The 10077-nt window shown below is 40.7% G+C and overlaps 1 long non-coding RNA gene across 2 annotated transcripts; it reads left to right on the top strand.

The window, feature by feature from the left end:
- The first annotated feature begins 75 nt into the window (after positions 1–75).
- Positions 76–5648, top strand: LOC126367227 (uncharacterized). Of its 2 annotated transcripts, none has more exons than XR_007566458.1 (3): positions 76–97; positions 3308–3450; positions 4901–5648. It is a non-coding gene; the product is annotated as an uncharacterized LOC126367227 (long non-coding RNA). The 2 variants fall into 2 exon arrangements; XR_007566457.1 differs by lacking the exon at positions 76–97 and adding an exon at positions 1517–1917.
- The last annotated feature ends 4429 nt before the right edge of the window (positions 5649–10077 follow it).

The following is a 10077-nucleotide window of genomic DNA, read 5'->3' as shown; positions in this document are numbered from 1 at the left end:
CGTCTCGTTTCTAAAAAGCACGCAAGATGGCGTCAGTTGTCACTATTTTACTTCATACAATTTTCGGTTGGGTTGGGGTCGGGATTTTATCACGCAGGTACGCATACACTTTGTATTTTGTTTTTTTTTTCTTTTTTAGTTTGATCGCTTTTTACTCATGGTTAGGGGCCAGAGACTGGGTTAATATTTTTTTACAATACCTATTCCACACAACTTGCTAATCACCCTCGTTGGGCATGCGTGACTAACAACACTGTCCTACCTACCCTTTGATATTGAGATAATACGTACCTACCTTGTACCTACATGACTTAACTTGTAAGCGATGGGCTGGTAACCAACCTATCGCATAAGAAAGGTTCAGTTCGTTAATTTATCTTCGAACTCCAATAGTAAGTACTTAGGTATCTAGCCCCAAGATTTTGAGAGAGTTGCCTTGTCCGCCCTGTTACGGGCCCTGTCCAACGTAATAGGAATGAGAGTATACCTACTTGTGAAGGAAAATAAAACTATCAAATGGATCGGTATCATCATGGTACTAAGTAGCATGCAATACCTACGTAATGAGAATTTATGAAACGGTTTATTTATGTAAGTAGGTATTAAAACTTTCAATAAAGTACTGATATCTAAATCAGCAGCAGCATATTTTGATAATTTTATATATTTCTAGTGCGTAAACGTAATTCAAACGTATCTAAATATTTCTAACATCGCTAACGTGTACGAAAAATGTCATTCATACAAGAGTAGGTACGCAGGTTCGAATCCAGCACATGCCTAAACCAATGATTGTCGAATTTGTTTTCGAATTCATGTTTGGATCATAAATGATTATCACGTGCTCAGCGGTGAAGGAAAACCATAGAGGAAAACATCGTGAGGAAACCCACATTCCCGAGAAATACATTTTCGAAGGTATGTGATCTAACCTGTATTGGGCTGGTTTTCCCTTCGCGAGTTGGAAGGTCAGACAGGCAGTCGCTTCTATAAAAAACCAGACCTGTCAAATCTTCAGATTAGGCAAGCGGACCCTGTGAAAAACGTGATAATGCTAGGTAGATGATGATGATGATGATGACAAGAGTAGGCACATATTTCCGGCAGTGTAAAACACGTGATAAGTAAGTGGTATTCATCAACCTGCTTCTCTTGTTGTAACAAAACGTAGCAATAAATAAAATTAAAATAAAAACTTTCATGAATTCGCTCTGATTTTAATTAACTAGGTAGGTATACTAACTAATCTTTTTGTGAAAAATAGCGCAATAGAATCCATGTAATTTTAATTTATTCCAGTTTTATTTATATCCAGGCAGGTAGGTATATCTGTACGTTTTATCTTTGTCGTTAGCACCTACATGCCCACTAAGAGCAGTAAAACCCAAAGGCTCGCCGTAAAACGGCAGTTAAAAAAATATTTAAGTTAATTTGCCATAAACTAGCCATTTAATGTGTCCACCTGCGGGATTGGCACCTCCTTATCAGAACACATTCTAGACGGGGCGCGCTCGTGTTATTAGCATTTTAAGGGATTGTCGGAGCATTCCCAGGGTCTGAGGCCGCGCTTTCATTAAGAAGCGAGGCGGCTCCATTCAGGCGTTATCTGATGGGATCTGTTGTGAATTTATTGGGGCATCAAGCGGGCGCGGCGCGGGCGCAGCCGGTGTAGCGCGGTAGCGGCCTTAAATTCAACAATTTAGTACCTCTCATAAAGCGGGCAGTAGCCGCCGCCGTCACCAATAATTTCTCTTATTGTCTCGATAAATTAGCTTAATTAGGGTGTAAAAAACGCGGCGAGCGTGGAATCTAGTGCGGAGACGCGGTGGGTGGGCGCGGGCCCTAATTAGTGGCGGGACGACGCTGCCGCCGCGATAGCCCCGGCCGAGATAACGCGCGGCTCACCTGGACAGACACGTAAATACTTTACCTAGTACTGCTGTCATAGAATTCTCCACAAGTGTGCGCTCTATGCGGCAACAATTTCGCGGCGCGCCATCAATCAAGCGGGCGCAGTGCGGACATAAATAACGCGCAATTTGCGTGGCGCGGCCGCAGCGCGGCTGCCACGTAGATAACGTGATTTAGGAGGGCGCCGTATCTACGTGATGTACGCCGGCATCTGACGCCGCCTCATATTCCTGACAAATTGAGTAAAATATGACGACTCGCGGCGCGGCTCACGCCCGCCGCACACGACACTGTGCCAAGCTAATATATAAAACTTTTTATTGCAAGAATTCCATTCTCTCTTATTGTTATCTTGGCAGATAATTGATGTTTGCTAAATCGTCATCAGTAACAGACCACCGGATACTTTGTAGCGATAACATGTTTTGTATTTCATTTGAGTCTCAAGAATGTCTGAATCTAGTTAGTACTTAGCTACGCACAGAGACTACATTTGCATTGCATGAGCGATAAATTTAGTATAATCCATGTGTTACTACTTTTATACCTAAACCGCGTACTTGCCCACTTATCTTCTAGATGTAGCCACTTATTTATTATATCATTCACGTTTCAGGTTCTAAGCAAATCTATAATGAAATGAACAAATGGTTTCTTAGAGCTAATTAAATTTTACCTAAGTAGGTACTTACACATTTTTCGAGACTTGTAATTAATCTACCTATTATGTGAGTAGCAAGCTGATGGAAGTTTTTAGACAACAAAGTAATAACTTTCTTCCGATGAATTGGTCTACTAAAATTAGGTACCGACCTTGATTTAGAAGTAAAGTTGGCTAAAGTTAGTTAGGTACTTAAAGCTGATTTTCAGTTAGTACATTTGTAGAAAATGTACACTCTGCCTACCCTGTATCCCTGTATTATGGCGCTGCCTCAAGGAATAAAATGACGTCGCAAGATAAACATTGCGGCAATACTTTAAACCGAACAATTTAAACTAAGTAAATACAAGGAAGCTAAGTACAAAACGGTACTTTTAGTACGTAGATGATTCCTTATTCTATGCTTTTAGTTAGGTATTCATTAGTACTTGCCCTTCTCTACTAGATGTTTTGTGTATTATTGAGTAAGAAACCTTTCAATCATTAATTTTTTGATTTTTATTTTAGTAGAACTAAAATTAGGTATTTCTTGGTGATGTCATATAGAAGTTACCTACGTGGAGTTAGATGGCTTAGTTGGCTCGACCATTACAGACGATGATACGGCTCATCACCTATCACCTCGGTGAGGTGTGGAAGTAAAAAAATAATTAAAATAGGAGTATAAGTACAGTGCAGGGACAATTATCAATTTGACCTCGTGTTAGCTATGAACTCTTGAGTTGTTTACTTCAGGTCTATCTAAGTGAGCCTAAGAAAATACCTACAGGACAAGAACGACCCTGTCTCATCCCGCGCAGGCGCATCTACCAGTACTGCCTACACCCTGCTGATCAATAGACGAGGCTCCGGTGAGACAACCGCATGCAGCCATTATAGTAAGCACCACGTTTAAATATTATTACACCAGTCACGGCCATTACAACCAACAGTGCCACAGGTGGTGCAAGATGGCTCTGATACGATTCGAATGCAAGTCAAGACGGCATATTCTCCATAAGCAGACAAATATTGAGTTTTGATAGACAGCTCTCTCCAGCTGTAGGAGATGTAGGTAGAGTATAACTAATAAAATAGCTGACATGCTTATCACTGGGGTAGGTAATTATATGACCTATGAGTACATATTTAGAATATCTGAGAGATACAACGGAAACTCAATCAAAATAAGGCTTTCACACCATCGTCACTGACGTTGTCCTCGTCCCTTGACGACCAGCTCGAGTCTAATTCCTGCCCATCCACGTAGAGATAACAATCAGGTTGCTATGCATCCTTATCTACCTATAATATAACATTACGTACTAGTCAACAGGATTATTCACGGAGTATTATAAATGGCTTTATTGACTATCTAAATAGAAATTGATTGTAGATAACAAGTAATACTTTATGTGCGGCGTCGCCAGCGGACGCGCGCTGCATATTCATACGATCATGATAGTATAGGTACCCTTGTCAATAAAAAGTACTTATTACAATTGTAATTATAATTATAACTGTCATCATAGTCGTGTTTTGTTAGTGCTCGTGTCACTTGTTTTTGCAGCAGTAAACATTCCGCATAGCGAGGTGTACAAAACGGACAGTCTGTATACATCATCACAAAATCTGTATGTTGATATATAGCAGCATGTGCACAGCTGGTGATAGGCGATGAAATCACATTGTATGATTTTCGTGTAAAACAGGCCGGAACACCAGTGAAATTTGTGAAGAGGAGTGAGTAGACTACTGCAGTGGTACGGTACTTATACGGGAAGACTTATAAAATAGATTTACCGCGGATGATGACAATGAACTAAGACATTTATTTCAGGAGATGTCTATATTTTTTTAGCAACATGAAATTGTTTGTTTCAATACGGTAACAAATCATTTAAGTACTTATACTTATTTGCTTACAGTAGCTAAGTATTAAAAGTTTTTTTGAGGCAGGTATTAATTAATCACAAACAATATAAACACACGTGACGATAGTTACTTACCTACACGTTTTCACGTCGTTTAGCTTAAAGTACAATAAAATAGAGTATAAGGCGTACTGTGTAGTGTAATATGTAGCTTTAAATGTTTAGATGTCTCTACAATATCCATTGGCATGTTACGACATGAAGAGTTAACTCTATTCTCCTTTACTAATTCTCAAATCACTACATTTTGGTTTTACGCAAATTCGTAGGCACCTACTTACTACAAATTACTGCTTCACATTGCATAACGAAGTGGGATTGTAGAGTCTTAGCGCACTTCTAGGTATTCTATGTATGTTGTATTATGTAGTGGTAGTGTAACATTGTACGCATTGTAAGATCTGTAACTACTTAGTAGTGGTCAAGTATACCTCGACGACAGCACGATCCAGCGGGGGCGTGGCCGGGTGCGCGCGCGCAGGAATGCCGCGCCTGCTCTCCGCACCCGCAGCCCGCAGCGCGCAGCCCCGCACACAGAGGCCGCGCTGTGTGCTGTATCAGCTGCGTCCATGCGCGGCAATCAAAGCCGCCGCGGACACCGCCGCGTATCGCGCTCATCTCTATACTACCTCGTACGTGACCAGCAATAAATACCCATGGAACTAATAACTTTTCAGAGGTATTCACTTAACTCAGATTAATACTAACAATTAAGATAAACGAATTATAGGCTACGCTGTTGTATTTCTTACTATAAAACAATATACTTAATGAATATTTTGATGACAGTTAAATACAAATTATGAAACGAATGGCATGGCAACTTTAGGTAATTGGGAAGATGTTCGCGGGTTGGAAGGTCAGACGGGCAGTCGCTTCTGTAAAAAACCGGTCCTGTCAAATCTTCAGGTTAGGTTAGCGGACTCGGGACCTGTGAAAACGGGACAATGCTAGGGAGTAGGGAAGATGTTTTGGTCGAGATAATCGTTGGGTTAACTTAGGCCAGACACTTAGGTGGCGCAAGCCTAGCTTAATAGGAGTAACAAAATGATATTAAATGGGATAATGAGGCATTGTGGCTGTGAAGGTGGTTCATTATCGGATGTTGAGGAGCAGCGGCAGCAGACAATCGCGCGGCGACAATGCCGACACAATGCGCCCCGCCCCGCCCCGCCCCGCCGCCCGCAAGCCTCCAACAATGAGCGAAATCGCGGGAACCCTCCACATTACGCATTTCAATCTTATGTCTAAATCTCCTATTAGCCCGTTATTATGGCGGTGATTAAAATTGGCGGTGAATAAAGTGGTATTGTCAAAGCGAAACATTTCTCCATAGAGAGAGACACACCGCGCCGCGCGCTCCTGATGGGTACTTGAGCAATCGACCAACTACTTACTATTTATTGTGCTTACCGTTTTATCAAAGTTTATTTTTAAGTTTATAGGCATGAGTTAATGACTAAGAATGCATAAGACTTCTAAGCAAAAAAGCTGAGGTTCCCTACTGCGTAGAACCAAACGTTATACAATAGCTACCTATCTAATTAGTATTCCCTTGGGAAACACGGCGATACCAAGAACACTAATACGCCGGAATAAAAACAAACATCTGTCTTCAAGCAAATCGGCCAACTGGGAATCGGTCTCAGCAGAACTAATGATTATTGACTAATGAACGTAGAGATTCTCGTAACAAAGTACCTATAGGGCTTTTGATTGGAGCCGATCAACAACGGTTTAGGAACTGCTTGCTGCTGTGTTTTGGAGCAGCTTGAAATACGACTACAATCATGGCGACAATGTAATTATGAGGTTTTGTTTTACTTACATAATATATTTTACAATACACTTCCATGCTTAATACAGTGGAACGAAAATTAAGATAAAATAATTCAATCTGGAAGCCAAAAATAATTGAAAACTTCGTTTTAATTACAACATACTTGCCGTACTGCAGGTAAAGCAACCCTTTCCCGTACAGAAGTGGTTCTCGAGTGTAACTGGAGGGGCTCGACCTCACCCGGGCGATGTTTAGGATACACTCCCTCCGAGCACCCCAGAGTTTCATTAAACATTTTGTATTGCCTGATCGTGACGGCTGATACTCGTCATGAAAGAATTTAATAGTATTTACTTATTTACTTAACTACCTAATTAAGTATTACTCAGGCTCAACAGTAACCCTGACACCAGGAGAGCAGACGTGGTTGATTTGGAACGACTCTTAGTACCTAATAAGTGTTACTACCATTACTACCATTTCATGAAATGGTCGATCATTTCATGAAATGGTCAATTCTATGATCTGGCCACGACAGTTACATTTATTATTTAGAGAAATTTAATTACATAACAAGCTTACGCTTATATCCCAGTGTGTGTAGTCAGAGGTCCCTACATCCATAGCGACGTGAACCATCAAAATTCAAAAATATTTATTTTTCAAAATTAAATTACATTTATGTAACTAGCTATGAAACTACTACCAGATCGGAATCTGTAACGCTGAGGGAAAGACGTGGCCAGAAAACCTCCCAGCACAGGGCCCTAGTCCTACTGTTTCATGTTTTCCTTTCTTTTCTTATTTTTTTTTTAAATCCAGTTTGTATTACATAATTTATAGAATTAAATACAATGGTATTAAATGAATTAAATACAATTACAGTCGGTGGAATGAAAGTGAAAAATAAAGAGTTTATGTGACTTTATCACAGAAACAGTGTTTTATGAGCTCCCTGACAGAAGCAGGCCTGTCCATAAAGTATACACACCTAACTGAGCTTTCTTTTAGACAAACAAATATTATGTTCTGCTTAATTTACTACCTACCTATATACGGAAGTAAAGTAACTTGGAGTATATAATACGTACCTACTACATACCTACTAACTTAACTTTACGTGTTAATAATAACTTTACCTCCGCTTGGATGTGGAAATGCATAACTACGAACCACCGTGCTGAGTTTTAAACCGACGACAACTTTTGATATCATAATAATTACATTATTTTGACTTTTGTGGGGATGAACTTGTTGTGCGTCGCTGGATTTATATAAATGAAAACGCATACAAACAATGTTATAGAAAAAGCAACACCCGTCGTCATCATGTTATAGGGTAGAAGACAGAGAGAAAATGCGATGTTGCCATACTGAATACAAAAAAAAAACCAGAAATTGTAGTGTTTACCGCACACTTATGTAGACACAAAACGCAGAACATAAAAAAACAGAAGTTGATCTTACCGTGTGTCTAGCGCATTTTGAAGGTGTGTGAGATGTTACTATGGTAACATATTACACATCACACGAGTCACGTGAAATGTGTGAGGGTTTATCTCGCGCTCCATTAGCGAGCATCATCTAACTTCAGTGCAGGCAGTGTGCGCAAACTTCGCCCGCGAGCGTAGCGCCGCGGCGCCGGGCGGTGACGGGGTGATCTATTCATACCGGTAAAATATTAACGCGAACAATTTTTGAAATTGTTTCTCGAGTATGAATACTTTAAAACTCATATTCCGCCTAATTGTTTTTGCCGGCTAAGTTTAAGTGCGTTAAGTATTTCATACATAAAGTTACCGATAAGTTAAAGGATATTACGCAATATTAACAGTTGTAGAGCTGCAAGTTCGAGGACATAAGTTACCTACTTACTTATGTCATGTCATGGGAAGGACTTTCCAGGCAACGTTCATCAAAAACTATATAAGTAGATGCTGTTGTACAGCTTTAAGGTGATAATTACCTATTTTCTCATTACCCGGGTAGGTACATAATTATTCCAACATACAATGTAATGGCACAAGAATATTGTAAAAAATAATTGTCGCTTGATATTTGGAGCATATTATGTTTAGAAGAATTATGTTGCTACCTATGTATATTGCTTCTTTTTATTTTGATCACAATAATAATGGGTGGAAGATGTAGTTGTGCCTGAGTGTACCATTTATACCCAAAAACAAAGATAAAAGATGCATATATCTGCTATTCATAAAATTCGAAGGTTCATTGAAGGAAAATCTATACAGCGCTATCTATATTATTTTGAGGAACGTAGCCTCGAAAGTATCTCATTGAAGCAAATGATTGCAACACAGGTATGTTAAACTTATACAGAAGTTACTGCAATATGTCACAAGGGAAACGCGGACATGGGAAAGTGCGCGGGTAAAAAGGTAGGCTATAGAATATGTTAGCAGCGCGGGCGCGGCGCGGGGCAGGTGCGGCGCCGCGGGGTCTGCCGCGGCCGGAACCGGAACTCTATTGTTTTTAAATCGGCCTCGTCCGCGACTGTCAGCGCGTGCACTGTCCGTCCAGCACGCGGCGCGCGTCACCCAGCTGCCGCCGCTGGCGGGGCCCGGGCCGGTGTCCGGTGCCGGCCCTCGTGAACAACACCTGGGCTGCTATACCTAGTTTCTAACTAGTACTGCGAAACTAAAACTTACGTTTTTAATCAATAATTCTTACGGTTTAAGTAAGTTGATTTTATCCCTTATTATAGCGTACCACCAGCAAATGGAGGTGAGGTAAGAGACATATAAAATGTGAGGTAGCATTATTCCTTATTCTATTGTTAAAGAGTTGTAATTGCTTTTAAACTTAAAAAATCTACCTACTGATCCCGAAGCATCAACATGGTCATCACTGACATAGGCGCAGCTATGGCGATGTACTCGTATTAACGTCACACAACATAACATAAGCTCACGGGTATGTTATGGCCCTGACACCAGGGTTGATGGGGTTGGTAATCCATCTCACAACCCACACGATAGAAGAAGAAGACGACTATGTTCCCAACAACTGGGGTAGTCGAGAGGTACGTGATGCATGATGAACTAAGTAGGTACGCACGCTGCACCGTGCTTTCTGTTAGACCAACAAAAAAGATAGGTGTTGAACCGTATCGCTGTCTATAATGGGCAAACCAACTGTATTGGTAAAAATTGCACGTACCTAATCGGCAATCGAACCGGGGGAATCCCATTTTGAGAAATAAGCCAGTTTGTTGTGTGTTGAAGTATTTAAATTATGAAATAATTGATTTAGACATAATTTCAAAGGGATCTACTAATGCTGAACTTATCGATGCTGCCATTAAAAAAATTACGGTTGGAATTTTTGTAGCTGACAGTAACAAAGAAATCTAATATACATACCTATGGGCAATTTTTATTGCAAACAAAAAGTTTTTACAACCATTTACAGATATTGTTATCAACCACCCCACATTGCCACATTGCAGTCAAGTTTTGTTTATTGTGGGACATTTCACTCATACAATACATGCAGTGTGGACAATAGATTATGAGCGGACATTTTGTGTATTTATTTGGCAATCAACTCATCAGCCGCCGCCGCGTGCGCACCGCATTAGCACACAATGACGACAGCTGCCCGCCGCCGCTGCCCGCAACTGCCCACAACTGCCCAAACACTCACTGCTGCTTCCGCGCACTCCAATGTTAGCCCTAAACATTCCCCCAGCTAACCCCGGTATACTCATTTCCATTCCATTTGCAAATTGTAAATCAAACACCAACCCGTCGTCCTCAACCCGCGCATTGTAACTCGCGCGGTGACCGCTG

The sequence above is a fragment of the Pectinophora gossypiella genome, chromosome 5, assembly GCF_024362695.1.
Source record: "Pectinophora gossypiella chromosome 5, ilPecGoss1.1, whole genome shotgun sequence".
In the NCBI taxonomy this organism is placed as follows: domain Eukaryota; kingdom Metazoa; phylum Arthropoda; class Insecta; order Lepidoptera; family Gelechiidae; genus Pectinophora; species Pectinophora gossypiella.
This window is presented reverse-complemented; position numbering and strand designations above follow the sequence as displayed.